This window comes from Octodon degus, unplaced genomic scaffold (assembly GCF_000260255.1).
Source record: "Octodon degus isolate 3935 unplaced genomic scaffold, OctDeg1.0 scaffold00110, whole genome shotgun sequence".
NCBI classification, from domain to species: Eukaryota; Metazoa; Chordata; class Mammalia; order Rodentia; family Octodontidae; genus Octodon; species Octodon degus.
The window spans coordinates 3372275-3390057 of NW_004524686.1; the positions used below are offsets into that span (position 1 = coordinate 3372275).

At 39.0% G+C, this 17783-nt stretch overlaps 1 pseudogene; it reads left to right on the forward strand.

The window, feature by feature from the left end:
- The window catches only part of LOC101562359, a 144155-nt pseudogene extending 126698 nt beyond the window's left edge, over window positions 1–17457 (forward strand).
- Window positions 17458–17783: the final 326 nt, after the last annotated feature.

The following is a 17783-nucleotide window of genomic DNA, read 5'->3' on the forward strand; positions in this document are numbered from 1 at the left end:
GGAACTCGGCAGAAAATCCTACTCAGCAGGCGGGGTGGGGGAGGCACTGCGGAGTGGTGGGGGGCGGCCCAAGGGGCTGGGAGAGGGTCCAGACCACGGTGCGCCTGGGCTGGGACTCCTGAATGGGATTTGGAAGGTGGATGTGGCATTCATACAGTTTAGAAACAAGCAATGTGTATGTGTACAGACATAAGGAAACCTGAGATGTTAGCTTATTTCAGAGTTGAGAATTCAGAAAATAATTTCTAGAAGAGTTTTGCAAACTGTAACCTGAAGGATGGGCACATAAGGTCAGAGACAAAGATCCAAACATGACGGAGACTGATATAAATGGGAAATACAGGCTCTGTACTATGGCGGTAGAGCGGGGAGCAGGAGGTGGTGAAGTTGAAGGAGGCAGAAGCTGATTGTGAAGTTTAGTTGCATTTACTTTTAAGGAAGCCAGAGCATACTTTCCTAGCCTTTTAGGAAATTTGTTGTCCCAATATTGTTAATTCTCTGCCACATTTCAAACAAGCATGCTGTTGCCTAAGATCAGTATCTATTTTAGGGGATGCATAGTGGAGTGGAGAATCATTCTTCACACTGTCTTTCATTGAGCAAAAGTGAATTCTGAGTATGTTTAGCCTCAACCCTACATTGTAATGAATTATCCTTAGATATTAGTCATCTCTGAAAACTGTGCTTTTTATATCTGGAAAGTCTTTTATATTTACTTACTAGGCTGAATCATTTGAAGATGCAAAATCTGATCACTGTCTCTACCTAAAGCAATTTAATGGGCTCTTATTAATATGATCTACTGATTCTACTTGGCTTGATTCTCTGCCAGCCCTCCAGCTTGCTTGCTCTTCCCTGAGGCTCAGGGATCAAGCAAGAGTGACCTTCTAGTCCCTTGTCCTCTTAATTCTGATAGTATTTGTTCTCTAATATTATCCCGTTTCTTCTCACTCAGCTAACTTTCTTTTCTCTGGCAGAGATCAGCCCCCTTATGACTTTCTGAGGGACTCTTTCCCCACTTTTTTCTTTGGCCATGCTGCGTTCTTGATCTCTCAATCATTCATATCTTGTCCTTTTTGGTTGGCCTGCTTCCTGTGAGTTTGTACAGGTTTTACTCCCTGCTGGGGCACTTTGGTGCTGCACTTCTTCTTTTGGGACAATTAGCCTGAGTAGATGTTTTTCTTGTTGCTTTCTGGAATAGCCCTTCACTGCTTTTCTTTTTTCCCACTTTTGCTTTGCTCTCTCCCATTTCTTCAAGGAATCCTAGATTCTAACATCTTCAGCTACTTCTCAAATGCTCCCTTTGCTCTTCTCCTCTTTCTCCAGGATCCTTCCTTCTTCAGATCTCCCAGGCCCTTGCCATCACACTTCTTTCTTATCCAGTGAAACTTTCCCTACACTGTCACATCTACCTTCATGAACTCTACTGCTGCTTAGGTAGCAGTGAGCCTTGAACTTGTCTTCTTGTTTGGTGCTAATTGTAGTTTTCTAAGACATTACTAAGCTTTCATTTTGATGTGTTGACCACTTGTTTTATTCTATACACTGATGATATTCTCAACATTTGTCTGTCATTAATGTTCTTCCTTTACCTCTACTCCCTAAGATATCTAGGAATCAGTTTTGACTTTTCTTTCTTTTAAATTCTTCCATTTCTAACACTATAACCATCTGACCCTGTGCTCCTCAGTCCATCTTTAAGATGTTTCTGCAACCTGTCTTCTCTTTTTCAAGAAGCTATCTTGCAGTCTCCTCCTTTTAATCCTACTCACCAGTACATCCATCTACAGGTATTTGTATTGGTGAAGGTTTTCTAGAGGAACAAAATCAATAGAAATATATATGTCTATCTAAATATACAAGGGGACTTCTTAGGCTCATGGGATCAGACAGGAGAGTCCACAATGACCACCTACATGCTGAGAACCAGAGGATCCAGCAGCTACTCAGTGAAAGAAGCTGAAAGATGCAGAGCAAGATGGATAAAGGGTGCAGGATGAGTCTAAAACTGAAGACGTGGAAGCTAATGGTGAGTCACTGGCATGAGTCCATGGTGAAAGGCTGAAGCCTGAAGAGACTGAAATCTGAGGTTGATAGGTGACGGCAGTCGTGGAAGATGTACCCACTCATGCAGAATGGAGCTTTTCAACAGCAGGCTCACTTGTCTTTCCTTTTAATCCATCTGGGTTATAGCCTATTGGATAGGGTACCCCCCCCACTGGCTGGTCTTCTCCCTGTTTGCTGGCCCACATTATAATCAACTCTACACGCTTCCACAGATGTGCCCAGAAGTGTGTTTTATTAACCTGCCAGGTGACTCTTCCCCCAGTCCAACTAACAATCCCCATTAACCATCATGTTCATCCATAATTTTGTCTCCAGCCTTAGGATTCCAAAATAAATACAAATCTCATCAGATAATTGCTCTAGCTAAAAAGTTGATTAATTGCACAGTGTGTATATTGTTTCTTTTCCCCAGGATGGCATTTAAAATCCTTGGCATGACATTCACATCCATACCAGCATTTCTTATCTCAGCCATCAGTCATTTGCCCATCCTGGTCTATCCCACTCCTGCATACCCGCTGGCCTCCATGGTTTGGCTTGTGATCCTGCTGTCATTTGTTCCACTCTCTGCTTTTTCTTCCACCTTCTTATACCATTTTCCTTGTGAAATTTTCTTGAAACCCCCTAGAAGGATTTTGGTGTTGCTAGCTATTTTGTACCTGCCTTAATAGCACTTACCATACTCTCCCCAAATTCTATCTATCTATCTATCTATCTGTCTGTCTGTCTGTCTGTCTGTCTGTCTATCTATCTATCTATCTATCTATCTATCTATCTGTTATTTATATGCATATTCCTGCAAAAATGAACATTGTAAAACTAAGGAGCATCTAATTCAACTTTACACCTCTAGAACTTACTACAATGCTTGAATTTAGAGTACACATTAAAAAGATTTGAAATTTTTGTAAAATTGAATTTAAATAAGAGTACTGTACATTGGATAAATATTATGTTGTTTAGAACATGAGCAGAAATTGCTAAAAATGTATAAAGAAATAGTCAGTAGATTTTTAAATACTCAGTGTTGAATGAATAGCTTGCTAAAATATTAAAAGGCAAAAATATTGTTGGTGTATATTTGACTAATACAATCAGCAGGTATTAATGGTCCCCATTTTTGAAAGGAAGAAATAGAACCTCTGAGATATTACATACAGAAATTGAGTCATCTGTTTTGCTTTCCTTTTAGATTTCCTAAAGATGGAGAAAGAGAAGAGAGATGGAAGTATTTTCATTATGCTGAAGCAGAGCATGAGGGACACAGTGATTAGGACAAGCTCATTGGAAATGTACTGGTTTTAGATAAGATAAATTAATCTGTAATAAAGCAATGATGTCACAACCTGGAAGCTGTCAGGGCAGATCAGTACAGAAGTCAGTCAGAGGTTACCCTGCAGTTGGAACAAAATGCATTTACTTACAATTTTCAATTCATACTACTTTCTATTGAATGATGAAATTAGTATTCAGTGATAAATGTGTCTTTGGGGGGTAAGCTCAGTGTGTGCGTGGCTCATTGGCAGTCTGATGAGAAATTTTACTGCACTTCATGTCAAGGGTTAGGCAATAAAAGGATTTCATTCTGAAGTTAAAATCCATTTCAGTCTAGCAGATTGCAAATAATTATATTGTAGGACCAATTTGCAATTTTCCAGTTTTAGAAAAGGCAGAACTGTAAATGAAATTTAGGTTAAAACTGGAGTTTAAAATAATGATTTGCATGGAATGTTATAGTTGGAAAAAAGAATTTACATGGATCTAATTTAGTCAGAGAAACATGGGGCTCTGAAAAGTCAAGTGATTTGTTTGCAGTTGAGGAGCCAATGGCCCAGCCTTGGCACAGCCCACAGAGTACACTACATTCCAGTTCAATATTTTTTCCAGTCATTACAGTTCTGAAGAGTGAAAGTATATTTCTACATTTTTTTTAATCTCAGGCCAGTGGCTTTGAGTTGTCAGTGGCTTCAAACGTTTTTAAATAGCTTTTATCCAGTTATTCTCTGATATAGGAAGATTTATTTAAAATAGAGTTATATTTCTCTTTAATATTCAAGCCATCTTACAAAATAATAAGTCAATTGGGAAAAGTGTACTTTTCTAGAAATTGTACAGAAACATGCCTCATCAGTTTAAGAAGCACTTCACAGCAAATAATTTCTTGACATTTTTTGGAAGTAACACGAGATGATCTTTACAACAGGCTTGTTACTTGTTCAGGCAGTTTCATCTGTCGATGTTTGTACTTCATTCTTAACACAATCTTGTTTGATGTGGAATTCAAGGTCTGACACTCCAGAACTCTAGAACATTTCTCAGTGCAGTGCTGGTTATGTAAATGTTAACATGTACTCTTTTAGTTTGAATGAAAGAAGATAAAACCAGAGGAGTCAGTGGGTGACTGGACTTTAATTTCTAAACTTTCTGCAGTGTCCTTTAATATATTCAACGTGCTGAACTGACTACAAAAGATTTTGTATATTGTAACACATTCTACTTTTATAAAACCTTTAAGGTTATGACTGTAGATCCCAACCGATAATGAAAACTAAGCCCTGGGGATGTAACATGTTTTTCCCATGTACATTGCTGGTGCATTACAGAGCTGGGAACTGGCCAACATCCAAAGACTCTTAGCTTAGAATTTTCCTCCCAGTTGCTTTGTTTCTACTGTGGGCAGCCTCCAATGGCAATGGCATTCTCCCACTTATGCTTTTTCTCACCAGCATTTTATTAGCCACATGGGTACAAGCTCAGTAACTGAACCTTCCAAAGGTGGTTTCATTTAACTTTTTTGTTTGGATTGTCCAGGATTCTTATAACCTTGGAATTCTTATAAGTTGAATTTGAAAAATATCAACTTTTACAAGGACAATGTCTTTAATCTTTCCAAGGAGTATTAAAACTTTTCTAAACTAGGGGTTCTGTTGTTTGGTTGCTTGATTCTACTTCATATCCTCTCCTCAAAATATTGGTCAACATGGTCTTTTACCCAAAGAGAAAACTCTTTGAATGTTAATTCTCCAGTTGTATGAATCTCCAGATTTTCACTGAGCACCAAGGTTTATACTTCTATGAGTTTATTAAAAAATTTATAATATAATGTTACTGCATTTCATGAACTCAATTATCATTTTACACAAAAGTACAATAAATTCAATTACCCTTCCAAAGTTTACATTTTTTTACACTAAATCTAATCTTTATGCTATGAATAATTCCATTATAAGTTCTCTATATATACAGAAGACAGTTGTGTATGTGCATGAATGTGATTTGTGCATATTTACCCTAATGCTACACGCAAACCTCACAAAACACATAAAGAAGAAACTTAATTCATTCTCCAAAGCAGTGATATGGGACTATCCACCATCTTGTGCCTAAGTGGTCACAGAAAAAGGGCAGGGCCCAGGGTTCCAAAAGGAACAAAGTGGGTACTTGCCACACATTTTCATGTTGGCATTAACTCTCTAGCATGGTCAAGGCCTCATGTGTAAAAGACACGCAAGGTTTTCTAAGTATGTATAGGCTCTCACAGTTAAAAACAAAGCCTATATCTAGAGCTTTTCAGTATCTCTTGGTTGCTGCTTTAGCCTTTATAGTAAAAATCACACGAATATCTTCATTCTTCATTGAATCAGCAGAAAAAGTTTTTTCCTTTGTCTCTCTTTTAGGTCTTTCCTTTCTAAAATTATACTTACAAATCCTTGAAATTGCACTAATTGGAACTAAAAATCTGTGCATTGTAGTAGTGGCACATTCATTTCTTGGAAAATAGATGTCATAATTTGCTGAAGAAAAATTAGACCTTAAAATATACCATGATATCTAATATTCTATTGAGAATCTCAATAATGATTCCCTTAGCTTTTTCTTCTAAACTCATTTCCTCATCCAAAATTGTAGTTCCTAGTAAATTAAAATTTTCGTATTTCATTTTTTGTTTTACATAGTATGATAGTCTCATATCACATAATGTGATAGTTGTAGTGGATTTCTAACTGGTAGTCAACTTATTTATATCTGGCTGAATTAAACTAGCATGGTGCTAGGTACAGGAGGCCCACCTGAGGGCTGTTGCCAGCAGCATAAGGGCAGAACAGGAGAAGCTACAAAAATGTTGTTAGGGATGCTGTTTGGAGAAGCTATTGGATCTGTTGGAAGCCACTAGTTCTCTTGGGCTGTTCTGCTGGAGGACCTAGTCATGCTGGCTTTCCTGATGAGCTTTGGAGAAGCTTGGGTCCTTATCTTGAGCATTGCTTCCTGGTTCTGGAGGGGAAAATGGTGCACTGCTCAGCCTCATGAAAAAGCTTTTTGCATTAGCTTTCCTGGTGGGAACTTGGCTTTCCTCAGTGCTGGAGGAGCTTGTGACCGCACTGTTACTGAGGTTGGCTGTGGTATTTTTGGGAGAGCTCTGGTGTTTACCTTGAGCATTGTCTCCGAGCTCTAGTTCAGATCCCTCAGCCTGCTAGCACAGATCCTTCATCCCACTGTCACAGACTTCCTAACTTCCACCACTGAACTTTGGGCTTTTACAGCACAGATCAGTGAAGCAGGCCTACACGAGACTTTGCTGTGGGCTCCAGGCCTCCAGTTGAACTTGTGGGAGGCATTGTTATGAGCTCTAGATTTTCAGCTGGACTCAGGCAGGACATTATGATCTAGGACCTCAGCTCAGGTCTTTAGTGTTTATGTGTGTGGACAAATTTCCTACATTTCTTATATATATCCTTCTTGGGTGATTCATTATAAAATGTGCCCTGTATTATATTGTTTCCCTTGCAAAACCATAAAAAAATGACAATCTTTTATATTTTATGGCAATTTTTGTTGTATTTGTGCCCCATAGTAATGCTTATGTATTGTTTTTGAGTTGACTTAGGAACTCAGTCAACATTTAGAACACTGATGTTCTATAAATTATAGCCAAGGTCATAACAGTACCAATTAGCCTTAGGAATCTTTTTTGCATATTTTAAGATTGATTGTATTATCTTATTGTCTGAATCAAAGTCCTTCACTTTTGTGCAATTTATAGTTATTTTTATATAGCTGTATAAGCCATTATGTTTTTTTTAAGAACTAGGTTTAATTCTTAATTCACTTAATTTTAAAAGGGCAAATGAAATATTTTATTCATTCATTTTCTTCTGTTTAACTTTATACTAGTTATCTATGGGTTTATAGGGCTTGTTACTAGATCTTACATACATATAACAGACTCTACAATGACTCCTTAAGCCAGAAAAGAGTTAAGAGAAACAGAGGGCTCAAAGTTTCTCTGAAGATTTCCAAAAGGCACTCTCTGGCAGGCTGACCATACTAGAGGAGCAGGTGACAAACAGAGCTGTTGTCTCTGCTGGCAAGACAAAGCTGCTATTGAGGTCGCCGCCATAGGTAGGGACACCAGTGCTCAGTGCTCAGTGCCTGAAAAATAGGCTCCCAATCTTGCCTCATGTGTCTCATGTAACTGGATCCCAGGTCAAAGCCTGCAGTAAGTGTTTTTCTCTCCAAGTGACTTGATTCTAAATCAAGGTCTTGCACAAGAACATCTGATTGGTGGAAAATAAGGGACATGTAGACTGCTTGTGGTTAGCAGAATTTGGGAAATAGAAATATTTGGCTTGTATCTTTGATATGCTAGAAGAGGGTTGGAACTGAGTCAGCAAACCCAGGTGCTGAATCAGCAAACCCAGGCCCTGAAGACAGAAGGAGGGATGTGAGGAGTGGCCAATTTACTTATTTCTCTGTTTTCTCCTTCATCAGGAAAACTTTGAAGACAGTCAGTAGAGTACTTTGCACCCAATATCAAGTGCTCTTTCTCTATCAGTTCAGATCTGAGCAGACAGTAGTTTCCTAAAGTGGATTCGACTTCTAATTTCATGTGTATTGGTGAGGTAGCCTATTCTCTCTGAACAGTCCTTGGAGATTTCTGTTGTGGTTGCTTTAGACATTGGAAGAGGGGTGCAGTAGGTGGAGATGGTGAGAAAAATACACTGGAGGCCCTTTAAGACAGTTTAAAGAATCAAGGAAGGATGGATAGATTTATCCTGCATGCTAGGCCTTTGGAATTCTGAAGCGCCAGTGATCTCTACTATAGTTTTGCATACTTTCTTTTACTTTTTAAATGCTCTTAAGTAAATTATGGAACTTTTAAGCCTTGTTTCTGTCTATTAGCATAGCCATGCTGGTGCTGTGCTGAATTTGTGACAGTCCACTAACTCCTTCGCCCTTTCTTTAAATGTGTGAAAACATCAGAAAGGAATTTTCTCAGTGTGGTTGAATCTTGCTCCCCTGAGGAAAGGCCTTACTGAGCCTTGTTTGTTGTCTTTAATATTGAAAAATTTTGGCAGCTTATTTAAATTCCCTAGTTGCCAATTTCTACTCCGTAGCATAAATGCCCTGGAAGTAAGTTGGCCACTGGGGGACGGTTTAGAGAAATAAGTTTTTCAGTACCAAGAGACCATTAGTAAATATACATATTAAACATTATAATGTAGTCAATAAAATATCCTGGGAAATTTAGGGGCCACAATAACATGCATTTCTTGAATTTCATTTTTGGGTCTCAAAGTTTTACAAAACTACAAATATAAATCAGTGTGCCAGTTTTGGCAGATTTAACTCCAGCCGTTGTTTGTATAAGAAACATGTATCCAACCGAGTTTCACAAATAGACTTGAAGTAATTTAGTTTAGAGCACAACATTCCATTTAACCAAGAGTACTGCTGTGCAAGGAAGATGCTACGTGTTTTGAAGTTCTCCCGCTGACATTCACGCTCTTGTAGCCGTGAGCCCACTAATGCCTTCCCAGCCCAGCTGTAGACATTCAAACTGATTCACCAAATGAGCTTGATTATTCAAGTAGAATTATGGGCTCAGCTATAATTCCTTTCATTGTGTAATCTTTAGCAAAAATGTGGCACATGAATGAGTAGAGAAGGATTTTTTTTAAAAGAAAATTTCAGAGGAGAAAGATTGACAGCATAACATGCATATCAGAGTAAACTAGGGCTTTCTCCAAAGTTTCATTTTAAATAATATTTCAAATGTATTTTTATGGGAAAGAAACTTATATGTACTTATATTATTAGCAGTGTGGCTTATTTTTTAAAATAATATCATTTTTGAGATACTAGTTTTGTTAGCATCAAATGTCAGTGAAAAAACAGTCCAACCATCAGTAGGTAGCAAAAGTGTTCTCAGAATAGAAGTCTGGAATATGATGTGCTCAGATCAACTTCCCGTTATCTTTAAGTGATCATGTGTTTACATTAAATCATTTGCTTCACCTCTTTCACCTCTGTGTGTAGTAGGAGATGAATGTTAATGCATTTGTGTTCTATACCTAGCTAGCGAGTGGACAGAGGCTTGAACCCAGGTCTTTCTGCTCTTACGCTGGCTTGTGTTGGAAAAAAGCTCAGTCTACAGAAACTAAATGGCAAAGGCAAAGGATGCCAAGACTGAAGAAAGAGGCAAATTCAGATTGCACAAAGTGCTATTTGTTATGGACTGATGGACAGAAGTGAGTTTTGCAAAATAGGAAGATCCCATACCCTGTGGCAGGAAGAAGAGTTTCTTCACTAAATTAGGGGAAGATGGGCTGTGGTCAATTGGGATATACTTGGGGTTTTCTCAAAAAAACTAGCACTGTTTCAAGAACCAGTTAAGAAAGACTCCAGGTATCACTGAAACCTGGACAACTATCTTGACAAATTTGTTATCTTATAGAGTTTCCTCAAGTGTGCAAAAATGGTACAATTGACATTGTAATCAAGGCAGAAACTTGTGTTGAGCTGGAGTCCTGCCTCTGTGGCTGATTTCACTAGTGCGCAAAAGAAGAGTTTTGAAAATTCTTTTTACAGTGTCTTTTAGGTTAGTATATCTAGTTTTAACTTTTTTATGTATTTAGTACAGGGTCTACAGGGTCTCTCTACACAGATTGGACTCATCGTGATCCTCCTGTTTTCAGGCTCCCAAGTACTGGGATTACAGGCATGTGCCACCACACCCAGTCTCAATTGCTCTCTCAGTGTGCCCAGGAGGTGGGAGGTGGGGGTATGGCACAGCATGCTGGGAATTGAACCCCAGTCCCTGAGTCTGCCTAAGCAGGTGCTTTAATCTGCTGAGCTATTGGGTCAGCCCCTAACATTCATTAATTTTATTCACAATCTCTGGCTTTCACCTATCTTCCTTCTTAATTTCTTTATATTTTGGAATATTTGTGAATATATAATAATTTTATATTAATTATAATGAAATATCTTGAGGATAAGGCCCAACTTAAGCACAAACTTCATTTATACTTCAGGTATACTTCATACAAATAGCAAGTAGGTATTTTATATAACAATTTTAGTAATTTGTGCATAAAATGTTTTCTACATACAATATCATGTTTTGGATTTTTTTTTTTTTTTTTTTTGCTGTACCAGGGATGGAACTCAGGACCTTGCGTTTGCCAGGCAAGTACTTATTCTACTGAGCTATCTTTCCAATCCAATGTTTTGAATTTTGGATAAGGGCTGTTTACATTATGCTTAACTTTCATTAATTTGAATAATATTTATTGAGTTTATTATGTTTTATAGATCAAGGATTCATTGCTACACAAAGACATGTACTTTCCTGTTTTAGGTTTGACAATCCAATAAATAGTTTTTCTATGATTATTCTTTTTCTTCTAAGACTTTGCAAATGTTTCATGGAGGAGACTTTCAGAATATACTTCTAGAGCATTTTAGAATAGTTTCTGACAGTGAGTGAAATTTATGTAAACTTCAAGAAATTTACATAAGCTTGTATTCTCAAAGTAAGAGGAATTTAAAAAATACATAGCTTCTGATTTTATCCTTCCAAACTTCCTGACTTTGTGACACTAATGTGGCTTTATCTGGATGGAACCTTCTGAGAAGTATAGCTTAAATTATAGCATGGACTTCAGATCTTGAAGTGATTGTGAATTACCCTGCAGTCTTAACCTTTTGGATAATAAAGGAAAGAACAGGAGAAAATATGAAAAGCTGAATTATGATAGTGCTTTGTATCAAGGAATGCAAAGTCCTACAGTAGGAAGAGGGAAGTGCTATTTTCTTGCCATGAATTAAAAATGAAACAAGTTGTCAGGATCAAGTTCATCTTCATGGGAAGGTGTTACTGGAGTGTCTCACTGAATCATAGTCACTCATTGCAGTGACTATTTGAATGATGTGTTCAGTGATGTAGACAATTGTACTGGTAAGGGGAATAGTAGCTTTAATTTTAAAAGCTATGGTAATACAGATAAAGCTTTTGTTTGATTTCTGTATATTTCTGCATATGAGATTTTCTATATCTTTCACAGTGTAAGTATATTTGAAGGTATTCTAGAGGAAGGTGTTTATTCATTTTTGTGTCAAAGCTATTGGAACTTGCTACTTCATGATGGTCTCTGGTACTTGATTGAATTATTGCAAAAGTAAGCGATGTGGTGCCAAAGACCTTCCTTCTGCCTATACTGCTCAGCCACTGAAGAGAAAGTCCCTGGTTGTGCATGTTTTCCAATGAAGGTGACCTTAGCTTAGAGAGGTCAGGTGCGTGGATGGTATCATTTAATGAAATCAGAAAGTCTTCCTGTCGCTGCATATTTTCACTTGGTTTTGACACCAGGAGGATTTATTTGTTTCTTTGTGTGCTAATAGATTCAAAGATGCCACTTAATGGTTGTATAGAAAAGCTTAAAATGTGATTACACTTAAGGAGGGTATCACATGCATCAAAGCGAGGGAGGCTCTGACCCTGGATTATACAGGATTTTGTCCTGTGTCACAATTGGAGCTCATTTGATTGCAAAGCACAGGACTTTCTCTAATGAGGTTTTAAGAAATAAATGAGAACATTTCAGAAAGACACAACAACCTCTTACAGAATTTAGAGGTGGGAAGTGAATTTGGTATTGGCTTGCTATGGTGCTTTCAGGGGTAATATTTATAATCAGTGCAGAGGTTTTTATAACCCAGGGGCTGGAAATTCACTTCAGAATAGAGGGAGAGCACTAATTCAGTTTTGCCTGAGAAAGAACTATATTTTGTTATTCATTCCTGAAATACTACAAATTGGTTCTTACCTTTACTCTGAAAGATGTCCCGCTAAAATTGGTAAAATAATGATTTTTCCAAAAGTACCAGGTCCTAATTTTTAGGACCTAGAAATGCTAGTTTATAAGGAAAATGGGTCTTTGCCAATGTGGTTATTAAAGATCTCGATAGGGAGAGATAAGCCTGGCTTATTTCAGTGGGCCCCGAATACAACAATAAGCCTTCTTATAAGACACAGGCAGAGGGCGACTTATTACTCAGAGACTGGAGTTATGACCACAAAATACGAAAGGCTGGAAGCCCACAGAAGCTAGAGGACATGAGGAACTGACTCTGTGCCATACCTTCCTGATGGATTGTGGTCACCACACTGACACTGACCCAGTGACACTGACTGTAGAGTTCTAATCTCCGGAACAATGAGGAAATAAATATCTGCTGTTCTATGTTGCCAGTTTTGTAGTACCTTGTTATGGTAGCTGTAGAAAGCCAATGCAACAAGCTTAGAGTATAAATCACGTGGCCAATCTTATAAAAGATCTTTCTAGAACCTGCAAGCTACCTGATCTGAGGTAGCACTTTCTCACCCATCTCTTACTCCTTGCTGGTTGGCACTGTGGGTCTTAGTTTCTGTACCTTATCATTGTTCTCTCTCTTGGTAGACAGCTGTTCCTTTACTCTATTTGCCAGGCCTCCCTGATAAGGTTTTCTGGCTCCAAAGACAGATTTGCAAAGTTCAGTGTCTGAATCTAATTGACTCCTTTACTCAGTGCATCAAGCCTGACACCCTAAGGCAAAGAATCAGTTTTTCCCCAGCCCATTTCTAGTTTACTTCCTCATATGGCTGTTGTGCTTTCTTATCTAGCTAGCTATGATGCGTGGTAGGGGACTCCTGTGCTTGAAAGATGCTTCAAAGGTCCATTTTCTTCACTTGAGTGATGGATATTTCAAGACAAGGTAAGTGAGTTGTGAAGAGCTATTGAAAATGTTTTCTTGTTTAAAAAAATAAGCCCAGTCAATATTAGATTTTCCAATGCTCATGAATATTTATTGCTGCAAACAAGACAAGTTTTTGTCAAAATGAAGGTTTCAATATGAAATTCCTTGGTGGTATTTTTTTTCCTTCTATATATTTCATGTCTGAAGTTTTTGAAGTAGAAGTTTAGAAAACATTAATTTCCTTGATATCTTCTTTGAATGTCAAACCAATCACATAATCTTCCTCTTCTAAAATTAAATGGGATTCCTCTGAAGTTTTTATTGGTCTGTTTGCTTTCCACTATGTCAGTCTCTGAATATTATAGTCCATTTAGAAATATATTAGAAGGTGTTAGGAAATTTAGAAGCTCCTAAACTACATTTCCTATGGGAAAATGTTGATATTAACTTTTTTCTTAGTGAGTGATAAATAAATGAAACTCATTTCTGTTCTGATCCTCTTTCCAAGCTTCTCAGAGAAGTCCCATGTGCTGAGCAAATATACACATGTGTCAGCACTGTGAAGGATTGCATACTTCGCGCCCCGTTTTCCCTCATTTTCCTTTCCTGTGTCCTTCATGCTCATGGTTTTGGGTTTATGCCTTCTAAATAAAGTGCCAGTATCTTAATTCTTAACTCTGAGGTCTCAGAATTTCTAGAGGACAACACAGTATATAATACCTTTCTTGTGATCAAAGAGAAATTATTGCCTTTGACTCCATCATTTGATGCTAACTTACATATTATGTATAACCCTCTGATATACAAGAATCCAGTTGTGGATTTTTATATTTTATGTTATTGACCAGGGATTTCAAGCACAGTCTCAATCATTTGAGTACCCTTGTAAAAGATCTTCCCAGAACCTGCAAGCTACCTGATCTGAGGTAGCATTTTATCACCCATCTCTTACTCCTTGCTGGTTGGCACTGTGGGTCTTAGTTTCTGTACCTTGTCATTGTTCTCTCTCTTGGTAGAGGGCTGTTCTTTTACTCTATTTGCCAGGCCTCCCTGACAAGGTTAGCTCAAAAAGGAAAAGAAAAGGAATAAAATAGCAATAATAACATCAAAAGAGTTAGCCTAGATTTGTAGAGGTTTGAATTTTCATAAAGATAAGAGCTCCCGAGCCACTATTAAAACATCAAAGAAAGGAGGTTAGGGTTATCTTTAAAATAGGGTAAACTCCATGTATTTCTATCTAAAGAAAAACTTTATATGATTCTTAGAACCCTTTTGCTTGTTTGTATAGAATTGCATGCATACTTACACTTATTTTGTAAAATATCTTGAGATAGTTCAGAATAGTGTAATACCCAAGCACACTTATAAATAGAATGAAATTTTGGTTTCAAAGTAACAGGAGATTAAACTGAATCTAGAAGCTTTATGATATTTGAAGAAAAGTGCTCTGTTTTCAGATTTTGGGAACTGGAATTATAGCCCTGGCTTTGTGACTTTCTGACTGTCTGAGCCAGGGAAAGCCAGCATTCTGAGTCAGTTTCCTTGACTTCTAGTTCAAGAAGTTGTAATGGATTTTCCATATTTAACATTACTTATTTCTGCTCCAGTGACATGAGGGTTGATATAAGTATGAGTAACTAGCTGCTTTAACATTAACAGTAAAGATAGAATGTTCCTTCTTTGCAATTTTTTTGAAGAAAACCATGTTAGAGAAGAAAATACTGTAAGATAATGTTACCCAGACTGCCTTCATATAATTAATGTTCTGCGTATTATAGGCTCACAGGGTGTGCGGGAAACAATGATTAATAATGTTGATATTAATAGAGTATTAATACTTTGTAAGCAGAGACCTAATAAGTAAAGTTTATGTGAATGTTTTCACTGAGAGAACTGTGAGTGCTTCCCTTGTCTGGTAATGAAATGGTGGGGTATGTTATTGTAGGCCTCCATGTGCTCAGTGGATGACTCACAGCCTACGATATTAGAAAGCATGCAAAGAAGTGTGATGTTTTGAATGGTTGATTCCTCGCATGTATTAAATCATTATTATCTATGAGCTACCAGAAAATCTGCTCCAAGATCTTATTTCCTTGAGTATGGCTAGTCTCCTATGCTTAAAACTTTTGTATTTGGTAGCAAGTTCTCCCTACAGGAAATAGGAAATCATTGACATTGATCTTCTTAAATAAGAAACTTTCAGTTTGAGGCTAGAAACCAGCTACATGAGTTTCTGAGTTTGCTTTTAATAACTATACAAGCGTATGGAGAAGGTTATGCTTGCTGCTTTATATATAGAAATACATGTGGGCAACATATCATTGAATGTTTATTTTATGCCCTGCTCAGTTTTGCAGTGAGTGCTTTATTACGTTTTCTTTATTTTTTGCAATTATTTGTTTCTTCATGTTTTGATTCATTTTAGAAAATGCTTTATTTAAAGCCAATTCAATCAAAACATTCATAGTCAAGAAAACAGAAAGTTATGGGGAAAATAATATAATTATTAATGTTCTATAAAAAGTAGCAGACGGTTTCCTGAGCTGCGGGCTGCCAGGGCGAAGTGGCGGCGGCTTGCAACCCCCTCGGCTGGGCCCCGGGGTAATTCGATGCGGGCCTGGCGAGGTTCCCCACGCTAGACCTGGGCTCGCATCTCGGCAGCCTCCACCTACCGGCCCACCCTACATTTAGCACGTCATGTGATTCGGGATCAATGTGACTTTATTAACAAATGGATGAATGAGTGTCCATATGAAGAGGAAAACAATAAAGCTTTGCAGACTGACCAACTTTCAGAAGGAGGGAGAGAAAAAGACCTGGATGTGCAGTAAGAGGACAAATAGTAGACCTGGAAGTTACCCTTATTGGATGAAATTATGAGTCACTCTCATTAATACCAACACTTTTGAGAACAGAATGTTAATGCTTGATGGGATGCCGGCAGTCAGAGTCAAAACAGAGCTTTTGGAATCTGAACAAGGGTCTCCAAACGCCCACAGCTACCCTGATATGGAAGCCGTTCCCCTGTTGCTAAGTAACGTGAAAGGGGAGCCTCCAGAGGACTCGTTACCTGTCGATCACTTCCAAACACAAACTGAGCCCGTGGACTTGTCAATAAACAAAGCCAGGACATCCCCTACTGCCGTTTCATCCTCCCTGGTTTCCATGACTGCCTCTGCCTCGTCACCTTCTTCAACTTCAACCTCGTCATCATATTCCAGTCGCCCGGCCTCATCCCCAACCGTTATAACATCCGTCTCTTCAGCATCATCCTCGTCAACAGTATTAACTCCAGGACCCCTTGTTGCCTCTGCATCTGGTGTGGGAGGCCAGCAGTTTTTGCACATTATCCATCCTGTTCCGCCTTCAAGTCCCATGAATTTACAGTCTAACAAACTGAGCCACGTTCACCGCATCCCTGTGGTGGTGCAGTCAGTGCCTGTTGTCTACACAGCTGTGCGTTCACCTGGAAATGTGAACAACACTATTGTCGTGCCGCTTTTGGAGGATGGGAGAAGCCATGGCAAAGCACAAATGGACCCCCGAGGCCTATCTCCCAGACAAAGTAAAAGTGAGAGTGATGATGATGACCTGCCAAATGTGACCTTAGATAGCGTTAATGAGACTGGATCTACGGCCCTTTCCATAGCCAGAGCAGTACAAGAGGTGCATCCATCCCCGTGTCAAGGGTCCGGGGAAATCGAATGAATAACCAGAAGTTTGCTTGTTCCATTTCACCATTTAGTATTGAGAGCACAAGACGCCAGAGACGGTCCGAATCCCCAGACTCCTGGAAACGGTGGATCCACAGATGTGACTTCGAGGGATGCAACAAAGTGTACACAAAAAGTTCTCACCTGAAGGCTCACCGGAGGACACACACAGGGGAGAAACCTTACAAGTGCACCTGGGAAGGCTGCACCTGGAAGTTCGCCCGCTCAGATGAACTGACGAGGCATTACCGCAAACACACGGGAGTGAAGCCATTCAAGTGTGCAGACTGCGATCGCAGCTTTTCCAGGTCAGACCACTTGGCCTTGCACCGCCGGAGGCATATGCTGGTATGAGGAAGGCTTCCTGTCCAGCTGGGCATAAGAGCTGGCTCTCTGCGAGGAACCCAGTTCAGCAGGGCTGAATCCCCTTCACAGTGTTAACACAAAAGGGCGTCACCATCCCACGATGTCTGAAACCAGAGCAGGAATAAGAAGGAATACTTCTCTCTCGATCTGAAGGTAACCCCCATCCTGACTGCTTGAGAGACATCCTCACGCTGGCCTGGAAGTTCAGCGACAAATGTTGAAGAGACAGGCATTGTTTTCCGTGCTGTGTCCTCTGCCATTTACAGATGTTTGTAGCCTGTACATTTTCTGAGCTGTCAAACCTTTTGTTATCAGTACCTTAAAGGTCATCGACCACAAATTGATGGCTAGAGCAAGACCTTTTAAATTTGGATAAATCTCTTATCATACCCCACCCTTAGCTCCTTTAAAAAAAAATTGAGTTCTTAAGTAAGCTAGAACACACATCCAGTCGGTTACCAGCAAGCAGCGTGAACGTAGAAGGGAAGAAGTTGTTGGCGAGGTTCCATGGCCTGAAAATAAAGGCACCCTGGAGCAGCCCCGGGCAGTAGTGCTGGCAGCAACTAGATGCCACTCGCGGCTTGTCATCATGCCGTGCCCTGAGGAAAACCAACATTG